Raw genomic sequence first — 13578 nt, 5'->3', positions numbered from 1 at the left:
GATACCGTTTGGATCAGTTTTTACAAATAAACGTACCGTTTTATATCCGGAATGATCCAACGGGATACAAATTTTCCATAATTATAAATAGCCTTTTACCATATTTTATTTCGTATCAAAATCATTTGCAGATAGTTAATTATATAATTTTCAGAGAAAAGCCCTAATTTCTTAAAACTGTTCTAAGAATCAAACAGCAAAACGAAGGCGTTACCGATCTCTGTTTTCAAAGCTTGAGTAACCAAAACAAAGGATTTGAAGTGTTCTATCAGATTCTGAGCTTTGTTTCACTGCAGAAATCAAGGTTATTTTTCTAAAAATTTATTTATTTTCGAATTTATTTTATTAAAAATATGAATTTTTGTTCGGATGATTGTTTGTATGATTTGATGATTGCATGTTGTAGAGCTTGTTTTCCTGATGATTTTCATGTCATACGTCTGATTTGGAGTTCAATAACATGTTCAAATTTGAGTTTGATTTTCGAATTTCAAAATTAGGGTTTATAACCCGTATGAATGTTCTTAATTGAAATTTGGGGGTTTCTTATTCTGTGATAGATTGATGATGTGTTATAGTGGGTTGTGTTCTCTGTGAAATTTGCAATCTAGTCATATAAGTTTCATGAACCAACGAGGTCTGTAGAGAAGGGAGTTGTGTTTTGAAGTTTTCCGATGTTCGCCGGAAACTGGAAAACTTCACGGCCAAATTCCGGCCAACTCAGGGATTGTTAGGATGAATTGATTGCATGGTTGTGTTCCTGATGTTGTGTAGATGTGATCTGGAGGTGTTGGTGGAGTAAGGACGCCGAGAACGTGTTCTCCGGCGAACCCGACTGTTTTCCGGCGAAGAGCTGGAAAATTACAGTTTGGTACCCCAACTTTTGAAAATGATGCAGTTTGGTCCCTATAGTTTCCAGACTTTGCAAAAATTGGATTTATGTTTTAAAAATGTTTAAAAATCATATTTCTTATTTATTTTTATTATAAAAATTCATTTTTAATTTCTGAAAATTCTAAAAATTATTATTTTAATTCTGAAAATTATTTTTAATTCACAAATAAATCTAAATTAATTAGTTAATTAATTACAGTTAATTTATAATTGATTAATTGGTCAATTAATTCAAAAAAAATAATTGATTAATTGATTTAATTAATTATTAATTGATTTTAATTAGTTATTTAATTAGAATTAATTATTTAAAAATGATTTAAAAATTCTGAAAAATAGTTTCGAGCTTTAAAATATTATTCTAAATTATTTCCAAGGCTCGATAATTATTCTAAAAATTATTTCAGAGCCAGAATGGGCCAACCGAACCCTGTTTATTAACCCGAAATTGATCCAACGACCCGTTTTAATTCCGAAAAATGTTTTAAAAATCATTTTAAATACCAGAAAGCCTATTTATGACCCGAGATTTCTTTATAAATAATATATCATTGATTACGTGATGTATTATGTGCTACATATGACTTGTTAATTGACTATCGGTCTATATATTCGGTTTTTACTTGATTATCGCATAATTTTCAATCCGTTAATCGGATTTGGGTAAAACGAAGGGTAGATAGAAGTATGTGTTGAATAGAATTCCGTGAGTAAATTATTGATAGATGCTTATGATATGTGAGCATAAGAGGCAAGGCGTAGGAAAGGGAAATAGGTAGTTGAGGAGTAAGATGATTGTGATTGAAAGCAAGTGCAGGATAGTAAGCTAATATCAGGCAAGTGTTCTGAACTTTCTCGAGATATTGTAATTCTTGATAGTCTTGTTGACATTGCAAGTGCTTTGAAGCACGGAAACCTAAATCCTGATTTCAGTTATTGTTCTTGAGCTATGAACCATATTCTTTCTAATCCATTGATTATTGTATACCCAAACAAGAACCACAAATCTACGATACTACTCCATAAATACATGCAAACTAAATACCAGACACTGAACTAAATTATTATATACTCAATCCATGATATCTTATGCTTTGAAAGACCAAATCCTTGAAACCCTGAAATGTTGTTTCCTTTGTTATCCAATTCTTTCATTACCCAGCATTCAAGCTTTAAAAGTACCTTGTTGATCCTTACAAGGATTTAAACCCTTTCATTGTTAAACATTTATTGTTGTTAATGATTTCGGTTATTATTTATTATTGCATATTCTGTTATTATGTTAGAATTAGATTGTTTTTATAAAATTATAGACCAGATTCGTGGTCAGACCATATAATGGTCAAGTTAGGCCTATGTGTGCCTTGGATCCAGTAGTTAGAGCAATGCTGTGTGCCTTGCTCGAGGTTAGTGCGTGACTGATCAGCAGCCTAACCTTGGTTTTTAAATTAAAAGTATAATATCCAATTCTAAATCATAATCCATTGTTCACTCGATATCATAAACATATTCACCTGATGATCATTATTCTCAGTTTTGTCATTGTGACTTGCTGAGCTAGTTAGCTCATTTGTGCGATGTTGTTTATATTCTTTCCAGTTAAAAAGGAACCAGTTGGTAAAGAGGATCCCCAGTCCAGCGCGAGAGCTAGAGGTTCAGTTGAGAAAGCTGAGCTAGTAGGCTTCTTTTGGAATAATTTAAGTTTGTAAAAGTTTGTAATAATGTTTAATACTCAGTTTGAATTTGAAATAGTTGGGATTTGAACGGTTTGTAATATATTAGTGTGTTTGGCTTGTGTGCATACTTTAACCTGTTGCGGTCCGTGGTGATTGGTAAGTAGGGTCATTGCATATATTATTATTATTATTATCTTTATTATTGTTATAAGCAGGTTATAATTAAGGTGTTTGTGTGGACCCCAAACTTCTGACCCGGGTTTGGAGGGCGCCACAGGAGCAACCCAGACTCTCACTCATAACACTCTCTTCCCTCAATCCTAATAGTGACTGTACTACCACTAAGTCTTCTGCACTAGAGATAAAAGATGAAATTTGAAGTTGTGCAGAGACACCCGACGGATGAGGAATATCCATCGGGTTAGCAGTTTGACTATCCGACGAATAAATATTTTTAAGCTTATCCGTCGGGATATAATTATTACTCGACGGATGAACAATATCCATCAAGAGAGTAGAAATGAATGAACTTGGAATTGAAACTATTGTGGACTCTGTGCTGATTGATGAGATTCTGGGCACAGATGTTTCAATAGTTCCTGAAAGAATTGGCAAGTGAGCCAACAAATCATCCAAAAGATGATGCTCACTTGCAATAGATTTTGGCTTCCCCAACAAAGTTAAAGAAGCGGAATCAGGAATTGATGTATTGATCATGTCCACATCCAGAGAGTTTGTGGGAGAATTTGATGTTTGAGGTGCTTCTATAACTAATGATTTTGGCTGTGACTCTATATTTATTGGAGCCACATCAAGCTGAATTTGTGAAGGTGCAGTGACTGTGTCTTTAGCACCAGTTTGCACAGTGTGTGAACCCTGCGCATCCCCAAAGGTTTTGGATTTCTTCTTTCTGGCATAAGTTTGGGGTGAGCTAGTGTCCCTTACCCTCTTGGCCTGTGCTCTTGGCTGAGAGCTTTGTTCAATGGCCACATCCTTTTGGGAGGATGCAACTAGAAATGAGCTTTTATCATTATTAATCACCGCAGTTTGTTGGAAAACTGCAGTGTGGCTAGGCTGGGAACCACTCAACTCTCCATCCCTATTCTTAGGGACTCTTTTATGTTCACCCTGTCCCTCACCTACCTTACCCACCTTCACACTCCCCTCTTTGGTTTTGGTAGATTTTGCAACTGGCATCTTTTGGGAGATACCAGAGGGGGCTTTCTTTGATTTGGATTTTGAAATTTTTGATGATTTAATAGCTTGGGTAGGCAATTGTTGGGTCATTGACATAGTTGCCATTGCTACACTAGTATTCAAAGAAATTTGTGAGATTGGAATAGTAGGGACAAATGAACTTACCTCACTTACCTGAGGTGCTTTCATTACAGGGAAATAGAAGAGTGGCACTTCTCTATGATGATTTGCCCTATTCAAATCTGCAATAATTCTTCTCTCTTGAACCCAACAATCTAATTTGTTGTTTGGGTTCTCAAGTACAATTTCCTCAGAGAGGTGGTTAGCTAACACCATGAAAAATCTAGCATAATAAACATTTTTTCCCCTCTTATTTAACTCTCCTAATTTAAATCCCAACTTAAACAAAACAAGATCACTGAAATTAAAGTACTTATCTGTAACTAGCATGTAAAGCATGTTAAGCATAGAAATATTGATAGAATCAAAATTACTAATTTTACCAGAAAAGACCTTGGTCACTACATCACACATGAAACTTCATTCCTTCCTAAGACCCAATCTCCTAATGTCACTTAACTTAGAAGTAGAGAGAGCATAGTTCATGGAATTAAGCATATTAACTATATCAGTGTTTGTGTGTGGTGAGGTCACAGTATTATCAGGAATCTTGAAATATGCTTTGATAACATCACTATTAATGCAGAATTCCTTACCTTTAATGGTGAGTGTGATGGTCTTATCTGTCGAGTTGTATGAAGCAGTAGTCCACATCTCTTCAACAACCTCACAGAAGATGGTGGGTGATTCTAGCATTGCATAGCTGAGTTTGCAGTTTTTCACAAAATCCATCATTTTGTGGTAGTCACCTGAATGTTGAATCCCCTTGTTTACTAGATCCGTGAAGTTGTTCTTCTCGTAGATGTATCCAGTTTGTGACATGATCTTGACTACTGGTGCCATTGTTAGAGAGTGGAAATTGCAGAGATAGAGATGCTAATTGCTTTTGAGAAAGAGAGAATTTAGAGCAGATAATTTGAGAATGATAAAAGAAAAGCAATGAAAATGAAATAAGCTTTTATACTATCTCAAAAATAACTGTCAAAAATAATAAAGTAAAATAAAGTAACCAATGAAAATTGCCTAAAATAGCCATTTAAAAATAAACTGTAAAAATTCCATCAATTATCCGTCATGTTATGCTTACAAACTGTAAGTATACTCGATGTATAATGTTCAGGAAATTAACGGCTAAGATTAAGACAATTCGACGAATGAGGATAACCTGTTATCTGTCGAGTCATAAAATATTCCAGAAAAATAATTGATTTTTTTTATTTACAAGCAATATTTCGACGGATGATCAAGCTCGATGGATAAAGATCATCCGTCGAGATGTAAATTTTGACTTAGCCAAAATTCCATCTTAGACTGAAAAATCAATTAAATTTCTGGCTGCATAACAACCTGTAAATTATCTGAAAATATTTAAGAATAATTAAGCATACCTAACTCACTTACCAACCTTGAGAAGGTGGATTCATCCAGTGGCTTGGTAAAAATATCTGCAAGCTGCTTTTCACTTGGAACAAAATGTAGTTCCACAATACCATTCATTACATGTTCCCTTATGAAGTGGTACTTGATATCTATGTACTGTGTCCTTGAATGTTGTACTGGATTTTCAGTGATGGCAATTGCACTTGTGTTATCACAAAAAATGGGAATCCTCTCAACTTGCAGACCATAGTCTAGCAACAAAATTTGTGCACAGCAACTGCCAACAGCAATATATTCAGCTTCAGCTGTAGAGGTAGAAACTGAATTTTGCTTTTTATTGAACCAGGACACAAGCTTATTTCCTAGAAATTGACAGGTTCCTGTTGTACTTTTTCTATCAATTCTACAACCTGCATAATCTGCATCTGAATAACCAGTTAGTTCAAAACCAGAATCTCCAGGGTACCAAATGCCAAGTTTTGGTGTTCCCTTGAGATATCTGAAAATTCTCTTAATAGCTACTAAGTGAGATTCTCTAGGATCAGCCTGAAATCTAGCACACAAACATGTAGCAAACATTATATCTGGCCTACTAGCTGTTAAGTACAGAAGTGAGCCAACTATGCCCCTATAACTTGAAATATCTACAGACTTTTCAGTAGTGTTTAATTCAAGCTTAGTTGCAGTGGCCATGGGAGTTTTTGCATACGTGCAATCCATTATATCAAACTTCTTTAAAAGATCATAAATGTATTTAGTTTGACTAATGAATATTCCATCAGTAACTTGCTTAACATGCAAACCAATAAAGTAAGTTATTTCTCCCATCATACTCATTTCATACTTACTCTGCATCAATTTGGCAAACTTTTGCAAAGATTTCATTTGTAGAGCCAAAAATAATGTCATCTACATAAATTTGTACAAGTATACTAGAGCCATTAACATTTCTTAAGAATAAAGTTTTATCTACAGTACCTCTTGTGAAGTGATTTTCCAAAAAGAACTTTGATAATGTGTCATACCAGGCTCTAGGTGCTTGCTTCAGTCCATAAAGTGCTTTCAAAAGATAGTAGACATATTCTGGAAAATTTGGATCTTCAAAACCAAGGGGCTGACTAACATAGACTTCCTCCTCCAAGTCTTCATTCAGAAAGGCACTTTTGACATCCATTTGATAGACCTTGAAATTGGCATGGGCTGCATAGGCTAAGAAGATTCTGATGGCTTCAAGTCTTGCAACATGAGCAAATGTTTCATCAAAATCTTTTCCTTCTTGTTGACAATAGCCCTTAGTAACCAATCTAGCTTTGTTCCTGACTACTATGCCATTTTCATCCATTTTGTTTTTGAATACCCATTTGGTGTCAATTGGATTCTTTCCTTTAGGCTTGGGCACCAGCTTCCATACTTTATTCCTCTCAAATTGGTTTAGCTCCTCCTGCATAGCTAAAATCCAATCAGGATCCAACAAAGCTTCTTCTACCTTATTTGGTTCTTCCTTTGAAAGAAAGCTGCTGTATAGACATTCTTCTTGAGTTGCTCTCCTTGTTTGAACTTTAGAAGATACATCACCAATGATGAGCTCAAAGGGGTGATCTTTTGTCCATTTTCTTTGTTGAAGTAGATTAGCTCTAGATGAAGAGGCCTCATTGTTGTCTTGATGTGTGATTGAGTTTTGATTGTTAAAAACTCCCCCTGAGTTAATGGATCTTTGATTTGAGAAAGGGGTGCTTTCTGTAAGTGATCTATCCTGACTCCCAGCTCCTTTTGATAACCCGATAGATGGTGAATTTTGAGTACCGACGGATGAAGCAGGTTGCCTTCCAACGGATAAGGCAGATTGTCTCCCGATGGATGAAGCATTATGCAACTCGACAGATGTTGAATTTTGTGCTTCATTGGTAGTAGATTTTTATGCATTATCCTTTGATACTATTTCTTGATCACTTTCATCATCACTGTCATCACTAACCATCTCCACATTGTCAAATTTGAGGCTCTCATGGTAGTCTCCATCTTGCAGTCCTTCAATCTTTCTATCATCAAACACAACATGTATTGATTCCACAAAAATGTTAGTTCTTAGATTGTAGACTCTCTATGCTTTACCAACAGCATATCCAACAAAAATTCCTTCATCTGCTTTAACATCAAACTTCCCATCCTGATCAGTTTAATTTCTCAAGATATAACATTTGCAGCCAAAGACATGAAGAAAATTTAGAGTTGGTTTCTTGTTCTTGAACAATTGATAGGGAGTCATGCATTTTGCTTGGTTAATCAGAGAAATATTCTGAGTGTAGTATGCATTATTTACAGCTTCAGCCCAGAAATATGTTGGTAATTTAGATTCTTCAAGCATTGTCCTGGCAGCTTCAATAAGTGAGCTATTCTTCCTTTCCACTACTCCATTCTGTTGTGGAGTTCTTGCTGCTGAGAACTCATGCAAAATTTCATTTTCTTCACAAAATGCTCTCATGGCAGAATTCTTGAACTCAGTTCCATTGTCACTCCTAATTCTTCTCACTTTGAAATCAGGATGATTATTGACTTGCCTTATGTGATTGATGATGATTTCACTAGCCTCATCTTTAGACTTTAGGAAATATGTCCAAGAGAACTTTGAGAAATCATCTACAATTACTAGGCAGAATCTTTTCCTTGAAATGGACAACACATTGACTGGTCCAAACAAATCCATGTGTAACAGTTGCAAAGGTTCTTCAATTATTGAATCAAGCTTCTTCCTGAATGATGCTTTGATCTGCTTTCCTTTTTGACATGCATCATACAATCCATCCTTAGAAAACTCCACTTGAGTAATACCTCTAACCATTTCTTTCTTTACTAGTTCATTCATGGTCTTGAAGTTTAAATGGGATAGCTTCTTGTGCCATAACCAACTTTCATCCTGACTTGCTTTGCTGAGAAGACAAGTAACAGATTCTGTATTTGATGAGTTGAAGTCAGCTAGGCACACATTTCCTTTTCTCACACCAGTGAGAACCACTTTGTTGCTCCTCTTGTTAGTCACAACACAGGCTTCTGAGTTGAAGGTTACTGAATTGCCTTTATCACAAAGTTGGCTGATACTCAGCAAATTATGCTTGAGACCATCCACTAAGGCAACTTCCTCAATGATGACATTGTCTTTTGAAATCAAAGCATATCCCACAGTATAACCCTTGCTGTCATCTCCAAAAGTAATACTAGGGCCAGCTCTCTCCTTGAACTCTGTGAGCAGGGTAGAATCACCAGTCATGTGTCTTGAACAACCACTATCCAAGTACCATAGATTCTTTCTATTTCCCTGCACACATCAAAATCAAATCAAGTTGATTTTGGTACCCAAGTTTCCTTGGGTCCTGCCTTGTTAGCTTTCTTTTTCTATTTCTTAGGTTTGATCTCATTTGACTTGGGGATATCAGATTCATCCTTAGTCATTTGAGTTGAACCTTTGAAACCATTCATTACAGCAGAATTATCATGCATATTATGATTAACAGGGAATGGCATGCTATTAGTAAACATGCTATTCCAGTAAGGCATGCTAAATGGCATTTGTGGCATACTAAATGCAGCATAATAAGGATTAGGTGTAAATGGCATATTAGCAAACTGTGCATTCATATTCGGTGTAGACATAGCATTCCTAGGCATAGGAGGTATGGCATTCATGTTGGGAAAGTAAGGTGGCACATATATGGAAGTAGGCATGGCAGATTTGCAATTAACAGACAAATGATTTACACTACCACACTTGACACATATTTTTCTAGGAGCATATTTATCAGGTGTTTAGTTATTGTGTTTTTTAATCCCTACTTTACCATTTCTATTATTTTTCCTTTTAGCCTCTGTTTTAACCTCAATCTTTTCAAGTCTGACACTCAATTGCTTGACAGTCATATGACCAACATTAGCCTTCTTCTCCTTCTTCACTTGACTAGATTCTCCTGGAATAAAATTCTTGGAAACTGATCCATATCTCTCATTTAACTTGACAAGCTTGGCTTTACTCACAGGCTTGCTCAGAGTCGGCGGATGAGGATTTATGTCACTCGACCGATAACCTTTTTTGCTATCCGACGGATGACCCTCATCATCCGTCGAGTCTACATATGTTAGCAATCCTTCCACCAAATTGGATTCCAGCTTCTCCTTGTTCTTCTTCCAGGCTGCATCACAAAAGGACTCAATCCCTTGAACTTCGGTGATTTGAGCATGAACATCTCTAGATATTTTCCATGCCTTAATCACCTCCTGTTCACGTTCAAGCTACTTCTTCAAGATCTCTTCTTTCTTCAAGGACTCAGTTAATTCATCCTTAGCAATTTTACACTCAATTCTTAATTTTTCAAATTCAATGAACTGAGACTCTAGCACATTATTCCTCTCACTTATAAACAAATTGTTTTCTTTGATTTTAGCATTTTCTGTAGTGAGAGACTTAAGTATAACACGCAAATGATATATTTCTGTAGACATGTCATTTATAGCATCATTACACTCAGCTTTAGATAAATGTGCAAGGTTAGTGGTGATTACCTGATTACTTGAAGAACTTGTCTCTATTTTATCAGACTTGGCCATTAGGGCTAGATTGACATAGCTGACATCTTCATCCTCATCCAGACCATCTGCAGCCCAGTTATTTTCTTGTGTAATGAAAGCCCTTTCCTTTTGTTTGAGCAGCTCAAAGTATTTCTGTTTATAATCCACAGGCTAAAACTTATTTTTGTTGGAATCTGACTTTCTACACTCACTGGCAAAGTGCCCTGCCAAGCCACATTTGAAACACTTAAATTTTGATTTATCCACCATGTTTCTATTTGGCTTAGCTGCTTCAAAGTTCTTCTTGAACTTGAGCTTGGAAAATCTTCTGGAAAGAAATGCTAGATGTTGATCAATATCTTCCATGTCATCTTGGCTCAAAGAATCTTCATTTTCTGCTGCCAGCCCCTTGCCCTTGTTTTCACAGACCTTTGAAGTTTATTCAACAGCTTCTATCTTCATCTCCTTCTCTTTTTCTAACTCAGCAACTAGTGCAATGGATCCTCCTTTCTTCTTTCCTCTCTCCATCCTCTCATCTTGCTCTATTTCAAGCTCATAGATTTTCAGGATGCCATACAGTCTCTCCAAAGTAAACTCCTTGTAATCTTGAGAATTTCTCAATAAGACTGTCATAGGTTTCCATTCCTTTGGAAGAGATCTAAGAAACTTCATATTGGAGTCTTTTGTCTGATAGACCCTTCCATACAACTTCAAAGCATTTAGTATTTTTTGAAACCTACTAAAGATGTCAGTGAGAGATTCACTTTCTTCACTATGAAAATGCTCATATTGCTGAATCAGTAGCTGCATCTTGTTTTATCTAACTTGCTCAGTGCCATCACAGATAATCTGTATTGTATCCCAAACATCCTTGGCAGTTTTGCAATTGATGATGTTGTCAAACATATGACCATCAACTCCATTGAACAGGATATTCATGGCCTTCTTATCTTTCCTGACTTGTTCAATATCAGGATCAGACCATTCATGCCTTGGCTTGGGGACAGATGGCTCATTTCCAGTTGCAGCTCTCATTGGTACATGAGGGCCTCTTTCTATGCAATCTACATAGGCCTCATCTTGAGAAAGTAAATGAAAATGCATCTTTACCTTCCAGTGATGGTAATTATCTTTATCCAGAAAAGGAATCTTGACTCCAACATCCTTCTTGTTCATCTTGTTGTTTTGTTGTGATCTTTAAACTCTTTGTTTATCAAGAGCTTGCTCTGATACCAATTGTTAATCCCTTAGCAATGCAACAAGAATTACAGAAGGGGGGTTGAATGGAATTCTTGAAACTTTTTCACAAATAAAATTATTCTAACTTAAATATATATCAGTGTGAATTGATTTGCAGAGTGCGGAATAATAACTTGAAATGAATCAAAACACAAGTAATTAAAAACATAAGTCTTTAAAAACTTTCTGGTGGATTTGAATGTATCCACCAGATATATATAATATATCAAGAGAACTCTGTGTAGCAATTAGCTCACAGCTGCTTACAAATTGACAACAACTAAGATTGTAGAGAAATGCTAAGAATACAGCTTACAAATGTTTCTCTCTTGGTTGCTTAGTTTTTTGTTCTATTTGCTACTTCTTGGTTTATATATCATCAAGATTACAAAGCAATAAGACAAGATAATAAAACAAAACTATCAAGTCTAATACTATGCTACTTCATTACTCTATTCCAGCATCTTTGAATATCTTCATAATAGCATGGAAATGGCAGTGTTTCTTTGTTCTCTAAAACCCAGTTGGATAGGCTTCCACATTCCATTTGCATACACTTGACGCATGTGACTGTGTTGTCACTGTCAACAGATGTTTGAATTCTTTATCCGTCGGGTTCATGATCATCCATCGAGTTCATGATCATCCGTCGGGTTGTCTTGTTGATCATCCGTCGAGTGGTATTGTTGTTTATCCGTCGGGTAGCAATCTGGCACTTGACTTCATTTCATTTATGCAGAATTACAAGACATCATCTATGTACAATTAATCAACCTATTCTTCATATCTAGTTAAAGTCAACATGACTTGAGTATTACTACAGAATCTAAACAATGTGTATGCAGAAATGTGCTACAGACTTATTGTTACATAAGCTACTCACTCGATGGATAATAAATCATTATATTGAGTTATCCGTCGGGACTATAATCCTTATCCGTCGAGTGCTACATTCTTCACTGAGTAAAATCTACCAAGGTGTTTTGTTAATAAAATCATCAAGTACACAACATATATATAACCCCTTTAATACTAACCAGGATCTTTTTAGGTTGAAATATGAAAACAAGAACCACAATATAACTTTATTACAACCCAAATTTAAAACCTTACAAACTCTCTTTATTACAAACCATTCTCTAACCAGTTTTAAACTACTTATCTCAGTTATTCAAACACACACATTAACTATCTATACTACACCTGCTCAGGCAACTCAAAGCTTTCCTCCTGAATTGGGATAGCACTCTTGGTATGAGAGGGTCCCGCAGCTTGACTCGTTTATTTACCACTTGAGTCCTGATAGGTTTCATTTTCCTTCTAAACTGAAAACAATAAGGTGAATAACAACAAAAAAGGGGTGAGTCATAAGTTTCTCAACAAGTCCTTATTATAAAAGCAGTGTTATAGTAAGTTAAATGAACCGGTAATTTGGTTACATCTGCAAAGATATAACCTCGCAAGAAAAGAACGAAGGCCGCTATCGGAAATTATCAAACGAACTAAACTGGACACAAGTTCGCACCTATATCCTGCTGATTAGCTAGGATGCCGTGCAGATCCATACCTCAACGTATAGATCCATTCGGGTACCCAGGCTCCACGGCTTAACACAAGGATCCGGCTAATTTCCGGTCCTTAGGATCAAGTGTATACCTGACCCCAATCATCGCCATCCAGTCCATAGAGGAGCAACCAGAATAATCGGTATGCTTTGATATATCCCAATATCAGAATATATCAAGATATATGTATATATATATATAACTATTGGAATGTGAATAGAGGATTCAACGAATTAGGAGAAATCAGGAATCGAAATGAAATATGAATTAAGGCATGATAATTGTGTATCAGTGTTTGTGAACAGGAATTATAGGTGTATAATTGCAATAAGAATCTGAAGTAATTTCACTATTCTGAAATTAGAATAGGGGAAAAACTTGCCTTTCACGCGATCTACCACAAGTATTTCACCGTCCTCTATCACTGGCTCGACTTGCCTTGTTGGTTTTGCTTCTATCAAAGAAATAGACTTATTTAGTCATCATGTATCTCAATCGCGTTTCAAACCGACTTCACATAGCCCTTATCGTCTACCTGTACGCGTATTACTAATTCGTATAATAATTATTCGCAAATAAGACTCAGTTAACCACATAATTCACATAACACATAAGTCATATAGTCATTCTAGGTTTAAAATAATTTTTAGAATCGAAATCAACTCGCTATTTGCTTAACTGAATAATATCTGGCTCGTTTCCTATTTTTCGGGATTTATTGGACTCGTCTCTATATGTAATTAGGCTTATAAGTAAATAAATATCGAAAGTCGACTCACTTCTAAAAGAAATTAAGATTTAAAACTATTTTTAATGAAAACAGATCATTTTTCTTAGTCGAAGGACTTTCGTTTCGTTCAAATCGGATAAACGGTTCAATTATTATTCAATAAATACAGATAAATCAATTTATCATTCAATAAAAATATTTATTCCTAATTATTGAACCC

The sequence above is a fragment of the Apium graveolens genome, chromosome 8 (assembly GCF_009905375.1).
Source record: "Apium graveolens cultivar Ventura chromosome 8, ASM990537v1, whole genome shotgun sequence".
Lineage (NCBI taxonomy): Eukaryota > Viridiplantae > Streptophyta > Magnoliopsida > Apiales > Apiaceae > Apium > Apium graveolens.
Note: the sequence above shows the minus strand (reverse complement) of the source record.